The sequence below is a fragment of the Podarcis cretensis genome (assembly GCF_951804945.1).
Source record: "Podarcis cretensis genome assembly, chromosome: 8".
Lineage (NCBI taxonomy): Eukaryota > Metazoa > Chordata > Lepidosauria > Squamata > Lacertidae > Podarcis > Podarcis cretensis.
The window spans coordinates 38,884,073-38,904,537 of NC_137177.1; the positions used below are offsets into that span (position 1 = coordinate 38,884,073).

The 20,465-nt window shown below is 44.9% G+C and overlaps 1 long non-coding RNA gene across 1 annotated transcript in view; it reads right to left on the minus strand.

Annotated features, from left to right (window-relative positions):
* Nucleotides 1-393: 393 nt before the first annotated feature.
* Nucleotides 394-20,465, minus strand: part of LOC307222929 — a 39,951-nt gene continuing 19,879 nt past the window's right edge. The window contains exon 4 of the long non-coding RNA XR_013841914.1: nucleotides 394-736. This is a non-coding gene — a long non-coding RNA (uncharacterized lncRNA). The remainder of the gene's footprint in view (nucleotides 737-20,465) is intronic.

Consider the following 20,465-nt stretch of genomic DNA (forward strand, 5'->3'; position numbering starts at 1 on the left):
ACCTGGGAGGATCGCACCTTGTTTCAGCCTCTTCCTCCACTCCAAGGGCCTCACTAGAAGGGGAGAAGAGTTCTGGCCTGGAGGTCCCCTAATTTGTAGAAGCAAGAGGTAACAAGGCTCCCCACCTTGTCAAAACTAAGCAGGTCCAGATCTGATCAGTGGGTTAATGGGGGACTACCAGGAAATCACCTGTAGGTTGCCTTAATGGAAGAGAGATAAGACATAAAACATAAGAAAAATCACATTAGATTCCTTCGTTTATTTATTACTACACTTATATCCGGCCTTTCCTCCAACCAGCTTGAGGCAACATAGATGGTTTTTTTCACACACACATCAACTTATCTTCACAACAACCCTTTCATATAGGTTAGGTTGAGAGATAGCGGTTGGTGCAAGGTTGAGCTTCATGGCTATGTGGGGGATTTGAAGCTAGGCCTCCACAGGTTAACACTCAGGAGCTGGAAGCTCCCACACCTTGTGGTGTGAGGGAATGCACTTTGCACCTGCTTGTAGATGCATTAATCTTTTCTGACTTCATGGGTTCCACAAATTAAGCTCTGCACAACCCTCAGTTCTTGTCCCAATTGCACTTGACAGGGTGTCAGAAATTTTCTGCATTGCATTTTGCATAGCCTCTCGAGAAAGTCTTGCATTTGTTAGGAACTGATCCAAACTGGCTGGCCACCACTGCTGTTCACCTCAGTGGTTGTCTGTTCCCTGTTCCCAGAATCAGCTGTAAAAAAGTTATTACTTTTATCTTATTCCTTCTCAAACCTGCATCCCACCCTTCATCAACGTTCCCAGAGCAGCTGTGCTGATTCCTCCCTGAGCACCACCTCCCTACTCTTGACTCTCTTGTGGACATGAGTTGACATACTGTACAACAAGTATAATAATGATCATGACATAGTGGATGTTATCTAGGTAAATGATTTTAAAAAACAACAGCAACCTACAGTTTTCAATAAATAAAATGAATGTTGAAACATTTCAGGGAACTTGCCTGCAGCACAGCTATATCTCCATGGCTGACATGTAGCCAAGATACGTTATGAACTGGGCTCTAGGGAAATTAAACAAGATGCAATGGAAAGTGGAATAAATCTTCCCCTTTAAAACATCAGGGTGTTCCCACCTAGCCTACCAATCAGAGAATCCATTTTCCAGGGGCCCAAATACACCCCTTTGCAAGCAGCCCTTTTTTAAACCAAATTGCTCAAATTATCTCTTCGTGGCTTCTGGCCACATTTACAACATGTGGGCGGGAAAGCTGTCACGTAAGGGGGGGGGGATATTCAACAGAAAAGAAAAAAAAACTTTGCAGAAACAGCTGAGTCATTCCTTAGCAGTTAAGATAGATTCAGCTCCATGATGGGTAAGAGGCCATTGGGTCATGCCTGGCTTCAGTCCCACTATTTCTGCTGCCACCAGGTCATATTAAGAATTGTGAGTAGGAATTAAGCTCACAATGCCATCTTTTTCTCTTGAGGGTTGACCTCGTTTTGCACATGTGTGACTTTAACTGAAAGTGCCAAATTGAATATAATGAACTCCTTTTGCTATTATTACACAGTATGGAAAATAGCAAGAGTAGCCTCCTCCTCCGCTGCCCATTCTACCAACTTACTCCTCTTTGTTCTGGACATTTCTTCTCGCACACCATAGTTTGGAAACCAACAGTATCAGTAGATGTTGGGCAAGATCTTCCCCAGATGGATTGAAGTTCCCAGAGTACCTGAATGCTAAAGTCTGTCCCCTTCCCCAAGGCAAAGGTTAGCAGGCTGCAAGAGATCGAAAGCTCTTCAAGTCTGCTGGTGGCACAAATGTGAAAGGAAGTGCAACCACTATAGAGGATGAGATCATGGTTTCTACAAGTACCTTGGTAGTGTGGAGTAATGGATGCAAAAATTAAGTGCAGCTTTCTGAGCTAACACTAGCAGGCCCATGGCTACCTCTTAAGAACATATGAAGAGCCTGCTGGATCAAGCCAATGGCCCATTTAGTCCAGCACCCTGTTCTCACAGTGGCAACCAGATGTCTGTGGGAAACCAGAGCACCAGACCACACTCCCCTCCTGTGGTTCCCAGCAACTGGTATTCAGAAGCATTGCTGCCTCTGGCTGTGTAGGCAAAGCATAGCCATCATGGCTAGTAGCTGTCGATAGCCTTCTCCTCCATGAATTTGTCCAATCCTCCTTTAAAACCATCCAGGTTGGTGGCCATCATTGCCTCCTGTGGGAATGAGTTCCACAGTTTAACTATCCACTGTGTCAAAAAGGACTTTCTTTTGTCTGTCCCAAATGTCCCAACTTTCAGCTTTATTAAAGCCTGCAAGTTCTAGTGTTATAAAGGAAGGATAAAAACTTTTCCCTGTCCACTTTCTCCATGCCATGTATCATTTACAAACTGTCACCACTTACTCTCTTTTCTCTAAACTTTCCCCTACTTCTGCTGCTGGGGAGATCTCCTGGTGGGAAAGGGGCCATACACCTGTGTAACCTTAGTCTACAGTGGTCTGGCGAGCAGAGAGCCAGTGTGGTGTAGTGGTTAAGAGCAGTGGAATCGTAATCTGGTGAACCGGGTTCGATTCCCCGTTCCTCCACATGCAGCTGCTGGGTGACCTTGGGCCAGTCACACTTCTCTGAAGTCTCTCAGCCTCACTCACCTCACAGAGTGTTTGTTGTGGAGGAGGAAGGGAAAGGAGAATGTTAGCCGCTTTGAGACTCCTTAAGGGGAGTGAAAGGCGGGATATCAAATCCAAACTCTCTCTCTCTCTCTCAGAGAAAATGTAGCCAGTCATTTCCCTTCTATTATTTTTAGGGTAGCCTAGTATTCTACCTTACATAGAATGATCTTCTCTTTATAGGTAGAGGACAGTTCTATTTTTGAGGGTAAAAAGGTAAAGGTAAAGGACCCCTGACAGTTAAGTCCAATTGCGAACTGGGGTTGTGGTGCTCATCTCGCTTTACAGGCCAAGGGAGCCAGCGTTTGTCCGCAGACAGTTTTCTGGGTCATGTGGCCAGCATGACTAAGCCGCTTCTAGTGCAATGGAACACCGACACCAGAGCAGCGTACGGAAATGCCGTTTACCTTCCCGCCAGAGCGGTACCTATTTATCTACTTGCATTTTTTGACGTGCTTTTGAACTGCTAGGTTAGCAGAAGCTGGGACCGAGCAACAGGAGCTCACCCTGTTGCGGGAATTCAAACTGCTGACCTTCTGATCAGCAAGCCCAAGAGGCTCAGTGGCTTAGACCACAGCACCACCCGCGTCCCTCTTTCTGAGGGTATCCTCTCTTATTTGAGGGGTTATCCAGTCCAAGGCTGATTTAAATATAAAGAACCATAAAACCCAGTGTGGTGTAGTGGTTCAAGTGTCAAACTAGGACCTGAGAAACCTGGGTTCCAATCCTACTTGGCTACTGGGTTACTGCCTCTAAGCTTAACCTACCTCACAGGGTTGTTGTGGGGATTAAGTGAGGAGAGGCAGAACTATGATTTCCACCTTGAACTCCTTGGAGAAAAGGTAGAATATTAATTAATTAATTAAGCTGGATAGTTCAGTTGGTTAGAGCATGGTGCTGATAATGCCCAGGTTTCAGGTTTGATCTCTGTACAGGACAGCTGCATATTCCTGCATTGCAGGAGGTTGGACCGGATGATCCTTAGGGTCCCTTCCAAGTCTACAGTTCTAGGATACTAACTGGGAGAGTAGGTGCAGCCTTGAAGCACTTTAGGGGGTTCCAGCTCCTATGACTGGACAGCAGATGGAGCAGGTGTTTCTTCCTTTCTATAGTGAGATGTATTTCTACTGAGATCAAAGTCATTATTTCTAACTTTCTAGTTATTAATTTTAAATTAGCATGTGCAAATGTCATGCAGACCTGGATTACCTTTTGCCCTCTTTTTTTAGATGATGCATAAGTGGTCTCCTCTTGAGCCCTCTCCTCTCCAGATTGCCACCATCGATGTTTGCCTGCAGACATCTCCAGTTTGCCTTATAAATAGATGCTTGTCAAGATCCAGTTTTCACTCTGCAGGCCAGCAATGCAGTTTCTGGGGAGCTCTTTCTTGCAGACTGTCTGGGGCCAGGGAAGCGCCTCTGCTAACTAGTTATGAAGATCAAGGCAAATTAAAGGAACTGGCTCAGATGTTAATCACAGGGAAACTGCACACACATAACCAAAGGGAAAGGAAACTCTCTCCAGTAACCCCAGAGCCCAGATCAAATCCTCCACTCCAGGGCTTGCTTTCACTCAGGATTCACTGGAGGCCAGGGATCCTGAAACAATGCACTAAACAAGACAGCAATACCTCTGACTATGTGCAGAGGGTCTTCCTCTCTCCACTGAAGGTCAAACTTGATGAGAGATCTGCGAATAGGGTGATTTTGATTGTTGATTTTTTTTAAAAAAAAATGTGAGTAGCTAAAGCACCCACAGCAGCTGGGTGTGTGTGTGTGTGAGAGAGAGAGAGAGATTTTGGTTCATGGCACTACCCTAAGGGACTTTAACCCTTTTCTCCCATCCTATTCTGCCACTTAAAGTTCACCCACACTTTACCCTGGTTGAAATTCTGGAGAGCTAGTACCAGTCAGAGCACAGGATGGATGGTGACAAACAGATTGAGGTTGAATCCTGACAAGAGAGAAGTACTGCTTGGGGGGGCAGGGTGTGGGGGTGTGGGGGGGACTTCCTGGTCCTGAATGGGGTAACTGTGCCTCTAAAGGACCAGGTATGCAGCCTCAGAGTCATTTTGGATTCACAGCTGTCCATGGAGGCACAGATCAATTCTGTGTCCAGGCCAACTGTCTACCAGCTCCATCTGGTATGTCAGCTGACAACTTACTTGCCCGTAGACTGTTTCACCAGAGTGGTACATGTTCTGGTTATTTCCCGCTTGGACTATTGCAATGTGTTCTACATGGGGCTACCTTTGAAGGCGGCTCATAAACTACAACTAATCCAGAATGCAGCAGCTAGACTGGTGACTGGGAGTGACCACCAGGACCATATAACACTGACCAGACTAAGGGATCTTCACTGGCTCCCAGTACATTTCTGAGCACAATTCAAAGTGTTGTGCTGACCTTTAAAGCCCTAAATGGCCTTGGCCTAGAATATCTGAAGAAGTATCTCCACCCCTATCATTCAGCCTGGACACGGTGGTTCTCCTCTGAGGGTCTTCTGGCAGTTCCCACACTGCAAGAAGTGAAGTTACAGGAAACCAGGTAGAGGGCCTTCTTGGCAGTGGCACCCTCCCTGTAGAACACCCTCCCATCAGATGTCAAGAAGATAAAGAACTTTCAACTTTTAGAAGACATCTGAAGGCAGCCGTGTATTGGGAAATTTTCAATGTTTGATGTTTTATTATGTTTTTATATATACTGGAAGCCTCCCAGAGTGGCTGGGGAAACCCAATCAAATGTTTGTCATTTTCTTATAGAATCATAGAATTGTAGGGTTGGAAGGGACCACAAGGATCACGGGTAGGGTATAAATAATAAAATTATTATTATTAGTAGTAGTAGTCCATATACCTGCGGGTCCCTTCCAAACCTGTGATCCTGTATCTGTGTGGTTAGAATCTTTAAGAGGAAACCTGATGAAAATCGAGGTGATTTTAATCTGTTTTAGTATTTTAACTTACTTATGTTTTAAAGTATGGCTGTGATTTTTTCTTGTTTTATGTTTTTGTGAACCACTTTGAGAGTCCTTTTAAAAAATTGCTTTCAATCAAGCAGTATATAAATTTTATGAAATAAATAAATAAAACCAGCCAGACCAGTACCTTTGTTAAGACAGCAGCCTTAACTGGCCAGTTAAGTATTGACATTTACATGTCCAAAGAGGTTGCCCTGTTGCCATAGAAACAAACAGGTGGGCCTTTTCTCACCTCACCTAGGTGGATGCCACAACATCCTAGGCTTGAGAACAATAGGCTTGTGGGTGTGTATGATAGAGTTTCAGCTGCTGCTAGGGGCTGGAGGCACAGAGGCTTCTTTTGCTCTGTGCTGGACCCAAATCTGTGGCTTGGGGACTTCCCAGGAACCTAATGGGGAGGCAAGATCTGTGAAGTGCTAATGCTGTGAGCCCCTCCATCCTCTGGTTAGGTTATATATATGTGTGTGTAAATAAAACCATATATCCAAAAGACCCTACACACTGATCTTCATTCCAAGGAAACAAAGCCCATGATAAGTGCAGGAACCCCTGGAGACTGCTGCCATTTGGAGCCTGGAGCTTGCAACATGACTGTGCTCAATGAACTGGTGCTTTGAATCAGTATGAGTCCACTTCCTGTGCTCGCATTTCAGAGTGGCTGGTTGCAAAGGGCCTAAGAAAAGCCTGCTGGATCAAGCCAATGGCCCATCTAGTCCACTATCCTGTTCTCACTGTGGTCAGCCAGATGCCTCAATGGGAGATCAGCAAGCAAGATTCGAGCAATACCAGCAACTAGTATTCAGAAGCATTGCTGCTTCCAACTGGTGGCAGCACAGTTTAGCCATCATGACTAGTAGCCAGCAATAGCCCTCTTCTAGATGAATTTGTCTAATCCCCTTGTGGGAGTGAGTTCCATAGCTGAACTCTGTACTGCAGCAGTACACAAATCGGGAGCTGCCTAATATTAGCCTGATGGCTGCTCCCTAATCCCAAGAAACCTCAGTCAGCCTTCGCCAATCTGGTGGCCTCCAGATCTCACCAGCCCCATAGCCAGCACAATCATTGGGAGTTGTAGCTCAAAACATCTGGAGGGCACCAGGTTGGTGAAGGCTGATCCTCAGGCTACTCACCCATATCTAGATTTAGTCAGCCCCTTGCGTCTCATAAATTAGCAGGGTGTACAGCATTTAAATCACCAGGTTTCCCCTGCAGAGTCCATAGAAGCATATATCAGCAAAGGAACAACACCTCACACCCTTCTTTCCAGGCATTTTGGTGCAGAAAGTGCTGCTTTAAACCTGCCGCAGCATCCACAGTGGGCAGAAGTCATGTGAATTGATGCACAATCCTGGATGAAGTGTTGCAAATGATGTCTCACCTGGGCGAAGTGGAGTCAACTGCCTTGTTTGTTTACCTGTACTTAGGTTGCAATTTATAACCCACCAAATCACCCTAAGCACACATTCTCTTGGCAGCTAACAGTAAACAATATAGTATTACCATAAAACCTACTATAACAGCAATAAAACCCATAATGGCAATGCATATCAGGTATAAAGCATTAAAATTACACATGTAGAGCTGCAAAAGATATGCTTGCGGTTTGTGTATTTTGCTACTTTTTTTGTTCCATTCTATATGGCAGGGAAAGAGGAGGAAATTGGTCTTCCTTTTGTCTTCCCTTCCCTTTCCTGTCCCTAATTCCTGCTTCTTACCCAGAACCATTGAAGAAGAAGGGACAGAGAAGCAGCCATCCCTTGGCAGAATCTAGAATGGCATGTCTAAATCCAGTGCCTCCTCTGAGCAGTGTTGCTCTCTATTCCACCCATCTGCAGTGACTTCTTCCAAGCTCACACCCCTTCCACTGTTTGTTGCAACCAGGACATCTGCATGTTTAGCAACAATCTAAATCTTCTGCTGCACTCTTGGACAGGAATCAGAAGTAAGCAGTGGGCCCCGTAGCTAAGACCAAGCTGTGGTGAGAGAGCCTGGTCTGGTATGCTGAAGGTTTGTTTGTTTGCTTGCTTGCTTGCTTGCTTGCTTAGTTAGTTGTTAGTTAGTTAGTTAGTTAGTTAGTTAGTTAGTTAGTTAGTTAGTGCATTTATATATTCTCCAAGGAGCTCAATATGGCATACTCCAACAACAAACCAGTGCAGTAGGCTGAGAGGCAGAGACTGGCCTACTCCCACTTGTTCCTTTGGAGACAAGCAATGTTCTCCACTTGTGAACACTATTGTAGAGGGTGTCAGTACCCTCAATATTATGTAGACAATAACTCCCTTGATCCCCTGCCAACAATGGCTGTTGGCTGGAGCTGATAGTTATAGTGCAAAACAATTGGAGGGTGCTAAATGAGCATGCTGGACCAGACCAGTGGCCCATCCAGTCCCCTATCCTAGTCTCACAAAGATGCCTGAATGGGAATCCCAAAAGCAGGACCCGAGCACAAGAGCCCTCTCTCCTCCTGTGCCTTCCAGCAAAGCCACTTCCGGGACCTGGCAAGGAGGTGGGGTTGCGGGCTTCACGCCCACCCCACATGCGCGGGGGCTGGGTTGCAGCCCCCGCGAGAACGAGGGAATCCCGGCTGCGTCGTCCGCTCAGCCAGCCAATCGGGTGGCTGAGGGGGCGTGGCCTGCCCTATTTAGGGCTGGCGAGGCCGGGGCTTGCCCTCTTTTCACCGCGCCAGCCATATTGCTGCCTCTGACCATGGAGCCAGAGCATAGCCATCATGGCTTGTATCCATGGATAGCCTTTTCCTCCATGAATTTGTCCAGTCCTCTTTTAAAGCCACTCAAGTTGATAGTCATCACTGTCTCCTGTGGGAATAAGTTCCACAGTTTAACTATATGTGGAGTGAAGAAGGGATTTTTAAAAATCTGTCCTGAATCTTCCAACATTCAGCTTCATTGGATGTCTGTGAGTTCTAGTGCTAAGAGAAGGATAGAAACCTTTCTCTAATGCAGTGTTTCCCAACCTTGGGCCTCCAGCTGTTTTTGGACTACAACTCCCATCATCCCTAGCTAGCAAGACCAGTGGTCAGGGATGATGGGAATTGTAGTTCAAAAACAGCTGGAGGCCCAAGGTTGGGAAACACTGCTCTAATGCATTCTTTTTTATCAGCTTCTGTTATGTCACCTCTCACGTCTTTTCTCTAAACTAAGCTTGGCAAAGGCTGCATCCGTTGGCCTTGCTTTGTTCTCCCCCACCCTCTTTGCCATGCACATGTGCATGAAAGGGCAGCAAGCGCAGCAGCAGCTGCTTGCATGGATGGTTTGCAAAATGCATGCAAACACAATTTTTTGTTCCCAATGAGAAAGGAAGAAGCGAGGAGGAACTGGAGCACAGTGAAACCGCTGTCTGCAGAGCAAGAGCAGCAGAGTGGAGTCACTCTTCCTTTGTGGGCTGAACTTGTTGACACCACCCTTTTCCCACTCTTTGTTTGTAACCATCCCCCTCCTCATAATATAGATTGGTAGGTGGATAGACACATATTTTATTTATGTTGTAAAAATGTATATACCACTTGATTGTAGAAAACCTCAGAGCAGTTTATAAAAAGAATAAAAGAGCAAGATTAACATGCAAAGATATTAAAAAACCAGCAATAAACTAAAAACTCATCAGCATTCTACACATCTGGGTAGGCTTGTAAAAAAAAATATATTCTAGCAGGCTCCGAAAAGCATACCGTGAAGACGCCTGCCTGATGTCAATTGGCAGGGAGTTTCAGAGTGTAGGTGCTGCCACACTAACAGATTGATTTCTTACAAATGCAGTGTGGATATTATGTGCTACCTGTAACAGTGCCAATCCCACAGATTGAAGCAGTTGAGAGGGCAAATATGGGGTAAGGCAATCTTGCAGGTACTCCAGTCCCAAGTTTTTATGCTGATCAATAGAGATAGATAGATGATAGATGATAGATAGATAGATGATAGATAGATAGATAGATAGATAGATAGATAGATAGATGATAGATAGATAGATGATAGATAGATGATAGAGATATAGAGATATAGAGATGATAGATAGATAGATATAGATAGATAGATAGATGATGATAGATAGATAGATAGATAGATAGATGATAGATAGATAGATGATAGATAGATGATAGATAGATAGATAGATAGATAGATAGATAGATAGATAGATAGATAGATGATAGATAGATAGATAGATGATAGATAGATAGAGATAGATAGATATGCACACTAAGAGCAATAAGACAACTTTCTCTTCCTTGGGGGAGTACTAATCAGTCTTCTCTCCTATGGAGCTAGAACAAGTGGAGTGAATAATCCAAGCATGAGAGGAGAAAAACCAGGAGGTAGTCTGTTCCACCGTCAAACAGCTCTTACCACAAAGAAAGCTCTTCCTAATGTTGAGTTGGAATCTCCTTTTTTGTTATTTGAATTTGTTGGTTTGGTCCTACCCTCCAGAGTAGCAGAAAACAGAAAAAAAAGGAGGGTTCTGTTTATTTTCAAGCTTTCATTAATGAAATTCTATCTGGTGTAACATATGTCAAAGAAACAATTTCACGCTCTTATCAAACTACAGGAGGTGAGGAAGGCAGATATATTCCCTCTCCTGGAGGTACAGAAGATATACATGGTATGTACTTGTGTGTTTATTTGCTAGGAAGGGCCAATGGGAGCAGCAGTCCGAAACTTCTGGAGAGCACCAGGTTGGTGAAGGCTGGCTACTAGCCATGAGGTAGTCCATTTGATATCTGTTTTTGCCTCAAGTCTGGAATCAGCTCCTTCTTCCCCTGACCTGGCAAAAGCTCTCTGGCTTCACCCTCTGACTCACCCTGCTCAGATATTTGCAAAGCCACAAGCTGGCAATGTGGGGGGCATCCACCAGAACTCTTTCCTCAAAAGACAGCAAGGTTAGCAAAAATGCACAGAATAAAAATGAACATTCGGATGGCAAGAACTATTTGACAGCAGAACGGACAACCTCAGAAGGTGGTGGAGTCTCCTTCATTGAAGGCCTTTAAGCAGAGGTTGGATAGTCAGCTGTCAGGGATTATTGAGCTGTGATTCCTGCACTGTGGGGGTTGGATTAGATGACTCCTAGGTCCCTTCCAGCTCTAAAATTCTGTGATTCTATGTATAACTGTGGGTGCTTCCAGACAGCAGACTCGGCACATCTCAGGCAGGCAATTTTTTTTGTGGAGCACCATCCTTTTTGATTTCTCTATTTATTCCTGATTTACCATTTATGCAGAAAATCCAGCAAATTAAAAAATGTGTGGAAACATTAGATCTGGATTAAATGTGAGAGTGGGGAAACAGTCTAGCTCCCATCATCCCTAACTAGCTGGAGAGCCACAGGTTAAATACTGCCCTGGCTCCCACTACTCTGAGGACACCCCCCCCCAACAATGATTGCTGGCTGGCATCAGTGGCGTAGCGTGGGGGGTGCAGGGGGGGCCGGCCGCACCGGGCGCAACATCTGGGGGTTAGGGTTAGGGGGCGCAAATCCATGGGTTAGGGGGCGCAAATTACTTGCCTTGCCCCGGGTGCTGACAACCCACGCTACGCCACTGGCTGGCATTAAAAGGTCATATTTTGGGGGGTTTGCCTAAGCAAGTAATGTTTTAGAGCTGGGGTAGAGCAGCAGCATTCACATAATGCTTAGCCCTGCTTGTTCAGTCCCCAGCCTTCCCATATTGATAAAACAGGGTCCCAAGTAGGGGTTTCTATCCATGTTCAAAAGCATGTGAGTAAAAAAAAAACAACCTCTGCAGGACTTCCTACTCAGCAAAGGACAGTCGGTCTGATGCACAGAAAGATGGGTGTGTAGGGGAATGTTGGATATGGGGGCCTGCCCCTCATTTTTTAAAAAATGATGCGCTCTGACAAATGCCTGAAACAGACCAGGGTGAGAAACAAAAGAATCCTTGACAGATGGCCCTCTAACCTCTGCTTAAAAACCTCCAACAAAGAGGAGTCCCAAGGTAGTCTGTTCCACGGCTGAACAGCTCTTACTGTCAGAAAGTCCTTCCTGAGGTTTCATCAGAATCTCCTTTCTGGTCATTTGAATCCTCTGGTTTGGGTCCTCCGCTCTGGAGCAGCAGAAAACATGCTTGCTCCATCTTCCATGGGGCAGCCCTTCAGCTATTCACTGGTTTAGACCCCTCCTCCCTTCACCCTCCTCCACTTGAACGAGTCAAACTGGCAAGGGGGTGACTCTCTGGTGACCTCTCGTTTTATTGGCAAGACTTTTACTCTGGGCCGAAGAGTGCAGAGGGAGTGTCAAGGTTAGTGGGGAGGAGCCTGAACCAGCCAGTCTCCCTCCAATCCTCTTGCCTTGGATTTTTATTTTTTAATTAAGTTGGCAGCCTGGATCCTGGGGGAGACCAGCTGGCTGCCATGCAAGCCAAATAAGATAGGGATGACGCTGGCTGAAAACGCAAATCAGGCACCAGCTACTCCCCCAGCATCCACCCCTTGTGAGGCAAAGGGCTTGTTGGGGTTTTTTGCTGCAAGCAGGAGACATCCATGCTTGGACTCCCCTCCCCCCCCCCCCCCCCCGCCACCATCACTCTGGCTTTTCCAGCTCTGTGCTAATCACTAGGCTCAGCCTTGCACCTGGGCATAGGCCCCGTCTGGGAAGGTGGCATCACCCAGCCACCGAGGGAAGCTGAGAAAGACCAGTATCTTTAGTCATAAATATGAAAAACGAGAAAAACTGGAATCCGGGCTGCACAGTGGAGGTGGGGGTGCGAGTAGGAAGAGGCAGGCAAGCCGTGGCAAGCAGTGAGCATCACCCAAAAGGGAGAGAGGGCTGGGAGGGAGGACCCAGGTCAGATCAGGAAGCAGGAGCCCTGGGTGCTTCGGAAAGGGGCAGCCCCGGGTCGCTTTCCCCTCCCTTCCCTGATAATGCCAGATCTGGGGGGAGGGGTGAAAAGACTTCTCCTACTTCCTGGGGGGTGGGGGGCAAGTTGACTCTCCAAGGCTGTTCTCAGCCAGGCTCCTGGTTCAGCAACAAATGACAGCCTAGCAATGAATAATTAGTTGTGATTTCTGAATTGTAGGGGGTTGGACTAGATGACCCTTGGGGTCCCTTCCAACTCTATCATTCTATGTTTCTATAAGCCTCAGGAGCCTGGGACCTGGCTTCATTTCCCCACTAACTCTGACAGGTAACCAAAGATGAGTAAACCTGTCAGTTTCTTATTTTTCCGTTCACCACATTTATACAACAATTTGCCATGAAAAAAAGGTCCTCACCACGATTTGCCTGCATGTTAGTGCACATTTCTGCTAACATTGATCGATTGGTTTAACAGGGTGAAACCTGACAGGAGTAAACATGGACCACTGGTATCAAATTGTTTGGGAAACAGCCTTACTAGAAAAGTTAACCAATAGACTGAAACTGACACAGGGACAAATAGAAGTGGACACCTTCACTTTACTATGGCTCCCCTTTATCACATCCACAGCCCAAAAAGACAACAAGAAGAATCCACCGACAGCATAAGAATCAATATGGTTCCTGTGGCATAGAGGAATGTTTTCTGATCTTCTCTTGCTATACCAGTGTCCGTTATCCCTAGCAGAAAAGCTTCTGTATTTTTCATAAAGTTATACTTAAATGTTTTTTTTAAGCTAGTCATATGCTGTGTTCCAGAAGCTTTTGATTTTTTCACAGGTCCAGCAAACATGTATAAGCAAGGATCCTAATTGCTAAAAACTGGGGGAAAAGAAACTGTGCCAACAAAAAAGGAATGGCAGGATAAACTGTTAATTGAACTGGCTAGATTAACAAAGGCAATTAGAGATCACATGAGACAAGAGTTTCAAAAAGCATGGGGAAAATGCAGAAAATACTTCACAAAACAGTGCCCTAAAATACATATCTGGACTTGTTTCAATTAATGTCTGCAGGAGACATTGTGGATATTTAAGTTATAATTAGAAAAATCTTAATAATTATTCATAAAGGAAACAGTTTATAAGAAGTAAATAAGGAGGCCAGATACAGGATAAAGGAAGTCTTTTATTTGGTTGTTTGTATTGTTGTATGTTATGCTCACTGTATGTTATGTTCATGTTTAATGAGGGTAGATTTGTGTATTGGGGGGTGGGGGTTGTGTTATGTTGTAAATAAAATTCCAATAAAATTAAAAATATTAAAAGAATCAATATGGCTAACTTGACACCCCCCCCCAACATGAACAAATCTCACTTCAGCCAACCACAGACAACCAACCATGCTCTAGGCCACTCTAACCTCTCTCACTACCAAGGAAATATAACAAGTGAATAGAAAGAGAACCTACCCAAGTGACGCTGACACTAAACCCCACACATACGCTAAGTAAAAGAATATAAGCTTTACCACACCACCCCCTCTCCCCCCTCTTTTTCTTCCCAACCTTATATTGCATATAACACTAATGTCTCACAACAAACATAATAGATCTGTAGAAAACACAACCTGAAAAAGAAACAATGCACATACTTTTGTAAACTAAGAAAAGCTTTAATAAAAATCATTTTTAAAAAACAACAACAGGGTGTGTGCCGCACCAAATTGCAACTAAAACTTCAAAGTGGTTTACAAAAATATATAAAATATCCAAGGATAGATTGTTTTCAGTAACAAAGGATAGCTGCCAATATACACATTTTTTGTATGTTGTTTTGTCTGATATACACATTTTTGCAAGCAACTTCCCCTGTTATAATGCATTTTTGTATGACATTTTCACAAATGCTTTAATGCACCCTAATGTATGCCCCTATTTTTTTTAGTGGTAGAGCTCATCACAAGAGAAGGGCAGACTTACAAGGATAAGCTGGGTTCCAGTTCATGTGTTGTTTTGGGAAATGCTAATTATGTAGGTTTGCATCGAAAGGTGAACTGTTAGAATTTCTCTTTCATCCCTGGTCCCTACAGCTCTCCCTCTTTTATATTTGTTCTGGACTTAGATCATTCAGCCCTTCAGAAAGAGGAGTGTCCTCTATAAATCAGGGCAAATGGCCACCCTAGCCATGCCTTTTACCAAGAGGGTCTTGCTTTGGTTTTCCTCCTCCCTTAAGAATGGGTTGTCCTTGACCACTTTCTCTGCCATGAGCAGAATGCTGAGGACCATTGAGAAAGCATGTGATGGTTCATGAAATGCTGCTTTCCGCTCATACTGAAAAAAGTTAGTCGTTCCCGCCCCCTGTGAAAAAAACCCACAGCGGAAGATGCAAGTGATGCAACAGCACTTTCTGGCTGTGACTGTGTGTCAGGGCCTTTACACCCACTTCACCAGCCCACAAGAATCCTTACTTGCCTGTGGGAGTCATTTAGGGGCCAAAGAAGGAAAGCAAACAGCAACCCTGGAGGAGTGATTCTCACTTGGCTCCAGCAACCAGGCAAGTGAATGTTTACAGGCCTGTTGTAAATCCAAAAGCCATGGGCTGCTGGTTTAGGAGACATGTTCTCATTCAACTCTCCCAAGATGTTCTGAAATCAGAAAGGATACCCTTGCAGGAGCTTTGAAGTCTCCCTGCTCAGATGCATCTTCATTGTGATTCCAACAGGCTTCCAAAGTGGTTGAAAAGTGCGAGGCCACCTAAGGAGGAGCCAGTCAGTCAGTTCCGGTTTCTCTTACATTCTTGTTTTTCTCATGTTACGTTCAGTCACCCACATATCCACACCAGTTTAAGATTTAGGGTTGTGTTGTTGTTTTTTATGTCATAATGAAAATTCATCAGCATTTTAGTGCAAATCTCTCTTAATGCACACATTTTTGTATGCAGCTTTTCCCCTAGGGTACACATTTTTGCACAGCACATTTCTCCTAAATATTGATATTTCCCCATCAATATAATGAACGTTGGTATGTTATTTTTACTAATATATGCATTCTTGTGTATGCATTTTTTCACACATTCCTTGGCTAGAGAACTGCATTGCAAAATTCAGAGAAGTGCAAATTTCAAAGGATGGCTATGTTTCAGCATACATAGTGTTTCAGAAAGTGTGGATTAGGTCAGTTAACCTTTAAATAGTGCTCACTTCAGCAGCACATATACTAAAAATTAATGCCAGTGCAATTTCTTTCTCATCCCTAGTGGGGACCTTAAAGTTGCCCATACACCTGGACAGCAGACTGAGCAGGTCACCTGAGAACAATCTTCCCCACCAGGGTGAGATGAACTATGTTTCTGAGGAACGTACAGTAGTTCTTTACAAATTTGCACCTATGCATGTAAATTAGCATGTGCAGCATTTATGTGCCTCTTGTGGTCACCCTGGCAGTCATGTGCATGGACCTGCCAATAACCCTCCAAGGGAAAGAAGACCAAAAACTGCCACCAAGACAGCTGGCAACTCAGCAACTCTTCATTCAAAAAGAAAGAAAGAATTGAATTGAAGGCCCTGCAACACTATTGGCCAGATTAAAACAGCCTAGGCCTTAGGCCACAGAGTGCTGCTGTGTAAAAAGGGCAGCAGGGATAGCAGCTGGAGTTGCCCATATATGGGGTGGGCTGGAACTGTTTGAGGGTTTATTTTGTTTTTTGCAGAACTTCCTGGGCAGTTTTGTTCCTTGGCAACCCCACACAGGGCTTCAGGAACTGGGTTTTTGTCTGGGCAGCTTCCTTCTCTCTCTCCCCCCCCCCCCACACTCTTGGCTGTTTGATGCAATGGCGGAAGTTGTGTTGCACACCCCCTAGAAAAAACAGTGAGCAAAGATCATCAGGCAACTGCCGGCTGCCACCAGAGCCTGCCTCGGCCCTAGCCTTCAGTGTGCCCTGACCAACTCCCTGAAATTCCCTCCACAAACGCTTTGACATCACTTGCTACTCCTTCTGCAAAACCCATTTCTCCTAGGAAGCCCTTGGCGTCTGCATCTTTGTGAGATTTTCCCTACCACCCCGCCTCACCGGATAGCTGACCCTAGTGGTTGAAGCTCCCGAAATTGGGGGGGAGGGTTTCTCCCCTTTAAGTAACTCTTAATGCAGGCCTCCCCAACCTGGTGCCCTCTGGATGGTAGCTGGCCCTGGTGGTAAGGACTATAGGAAGCTGCCTTCTACTGATTTAGACAATTGAGTCCATCTTCCTCAGTCTTGCCTACACTGGCTGGCAGTAGCTTTCCAGGGGTACAGACAGAGAGTCTCTCCCAGCCCTACCTGGAGATGTCAGTGGGGACTGAACCTGGGACCTTCATTATGCTAGGCAGATGGTCTACCACTAAGAGGGGAAGCTACAGGTGAGGGTCTCTCCCTTTTAAGCAACTCTTAATGCCACCTTCCCTAACCTGATGCCCTCCAGATCCTTTGGACTAACAATGCCGTTTTAAGGCCAATGACATCAAGGGGCACAGGTTAGCAAAGGCAGTCTTAAAGGCAGAGGACTTCACCCCCAACAACAGGTGGGGATTTGGCTTGGGCAGCTCTGTCCTTCCTTAGTCCTCTGCACCCAACTTCAGGAAGAGTACATTCCTGCTAGAGAAGTGACTGCTGTCCCCAAAAGAACCTAATTCAGAAATTAAGCCACGACTTTAGTGCAGCTGTGCTTCTTTAGTGCTGTTTCTCACCATAAAGCAAAATGTAGCAACCAAGGTAGAAGCTGATTGTGGTCTTTTTTCAATTTTCAGTTTGATTTCAACAAATTTTGTAACAAAAACCACATCTGATTTACAAGCATCAACTCATATAGAAATCAAACCACTATCTTCCCTCTGTTTTATATAGCATTTTTGAAAACAGAGTCACACAGAGAAATCCTAGCTCTAGACAAGCAGCAGCAGGGTCTGACTGCTGTGCCAGCCTGGAGTTGGCACAGATTGTGCCCAATGCCATCAAGCAATGGCAGTGAAGCCACGGTTGGATCCAGTGCATTCCAGGTTGGCACAAGCCGCTCTGTGCTCCCTGGATGCTTTCTGATGTTCAGCAGGTCAAATGGAGAATTATGCACCAGAGGAGTGATACCAGCATTCTTAAATTTAATTTACAATGTTACATAACAGCAAAAAATACATTGTGCGTGTTTTACTATAGAGAGAGAACAAAAATAAACTAGTGCAAATGTATCCATCTGTATACTTAAGACAAAATTGTATATGGATGTAATTCATGATCTTTCCAATTTGGGTCATATTTCATGCAAGAACAACAAAAACAGCCCCCTCTCCGAGTTTGAAAACTTTTTTTTTATCCTGCCAATTCCAGTGCAGATAAAGTCCACCACAATTCATACTCCATACCACAGGAGGTGAGATTGTGGCTGAGAAAGTCTGCATTACACCAGCCCTGCAAAGTGCCTTAGTGTTATACTGATTTTGCTAGGAGAGGGACTTAGAGCAGTGTACAACAACCCTGCAGTGCAGTTCAGTGTTGTCATTCAGTCTCCCAATCTGTGCTTTTTAAAGAGAAACTGGGGGCTGGGGGCTCACTTTGAACTTGATTGTGGCAGCAATACCATGAATTAATGGAGAGGTGAAGGGAGCAAGAGAAATAGAGCATTTCAGTTGCAGGTGAAAGAAACCAGCTGGCACCAGATCTATATGTTTCGTTATTTAGCTAGAGCTGGGAAAGATCCCAGTTCTGATATCTTGGTGAACTACCACCACTCAGTGTAGGCAGTACTGAGCTGGATGGATCAGCTGTATGGCCTGATCCTGCAAAGTGCTTTCTATGGCCAGTTCACTGCGAATGGGAGTTGCAAAGGGAGCCTGCTCTTGCAGCCTGCTCTTGGTTTTCTGGAAATGTGAAATAATGGAACTTCTGCCTGGAAGTCATGCAGTGGGGCCCTCTGATCCCTTTGCACTAGTCCCGGATGTCCCCGTGGGTTGGATGTGGTCACTTACCATCACAGGCAAATACTTCTCTGTGTGTGAGATGAGGCACGTTCCCCTCTATTTCACATGTTGCAGAAAAGGAACATTTACATCCAAAACGTATTCTAAACTCCTGGCTCAGATAAACCGACTTGTATTTAACAAACTGAATGCTGATGGGGGGGGGGGATGAAGATTTTGTGTGTGTGTGTGTGTGTGTGTGTGTGTGTGTACAGAAATCAACAAGAAAATCCAGCACATAATCTAGCAAAAATCAAGCACTTTTAAAGTCCCCAGACTGAAAATCTGGAGAAGCTTCTGCCTACAAGCGTAGACTAGCTTTCCTTAACCTGGTGCCTTTTAAGATTTCTGCACTACAATGTAGCCCCAAATATCTGGAAAGCACACAGTTGGGAAGACTGATATAGACAATACTGAGGCACGTGAAGTAATTGGTCTGACTAAGGTTTTTACCTGTGTCCTTGTCTTTATTAGAACCAAAATGTAGGAATACTAGAGGAAACTACAGACTACATAATCCCACTCAGTCCAAAAATATTTTGGGAAAGATTTATTGACTACTGCATGTGACGATCTACAGGTGCTTAGATTTACTGTGTTAGCTACAAAATAATGAATTGCTTTGTACTGGGAATCTCCATTAACTCTGCCAGTAGATGATTGTATGAAAGTATTTAGAAAGTGCCCTTGTAAACCAAAGCGGCATATTCATAAGGCATCAAGGAGAGAGAATTCATACTCAAACAGATTAACTGAAATATGTATTTCATTTATAGTGCTTTAAAATACTAGACTGGCAGAACAGTGTTCAGCATTATACATTATTCCCTCTTATGTAAAGATCACGTACACTTGTACTACTTGAGTTTATGTTCTTTGATTATGTACATAGTTTTAAAATGTATATATATTTTTAAGTGCTACATTCAAATTCAGTCTTCTTCAGTCTGGTGCCTCCTGATGTTATGTACTACAACTCCCATCAGCCCTGGCCAAAGCCAGGGATAAAGTTCTTTGTTTTCTAAATGCTGCTCTGCACACACAAAACTCAAGGAACAGCTAGCAAAGCTGCCCCTTCTGACTTCTGCTCTTCCTCATTAAAGGGCATTTTCAGGTTGCCCAGATGAGGATTGGGGTGGGTGGGAAAGCACACTTGTCCTTCCTTCAAGGTAGATAGCAAGACTCTTCACACGACTCCTTTCACTCTCTCCTCTCTGCCCTTTCCAAAGCAGCCAAGGAAGTCAAACCATCACAGCAGCCACAAACATCTCAAGGAACGTTTCCCAAACTTTTGATTGCCCAGGAGCAACCCTTGCTCCTAATTTAAACCTCAAAGTACATTGTACTCTGTACTCTATAAGATGTGTACAGATGGGACCCACAACAATACGCTTGCAGGGTGGAGTGCTCATGTGCAGCTTGCTTACCAGCCAGCCACCAGGCCCTTCCTGAGAGGACTCCATTCCATTCCCTCCACCACCCACTCAGTTTTTGCTCCCAATAGACACTGGGCATTTTGTGGCTGTCATGCACACCCAATCCTATTTTGGAGAGTCTCAACCCCCGTAGTTTTTTTTTCTCCTCCAATTTTGTTGGTACTTTTTCAAACCTTGGGAACCTACTGAGACCTCCCCTCAAGTGCCTGGGTGGTGCTATTCCAGCTTCATAAGGATCAGCACCCAGAGATGGACGCTGGGCCATAAGCCACCCCACCCCCCATCAGTTGTAGGATAGGCAAGTCAGTCAGGGATGGGACTATATCATGTGCAGTATGAGCGAGTTCCAGTGCCATTTGCTATCCCTTCCCTTGTATCTGCTCCCCCTATACTGGTAAAAATGGAGGTGTCAGTGCAACATGATGACCTTCTCAATATGATGGTGGTGATTGTGCCTTTGATCCTGCCCCCCCCACCCCAAAATACACTGCTTGTGAACTGCACAAGCTTCCCTTGTCCTCTGGCAATCTAGAAGTGCCACAGAGCTTCACAAA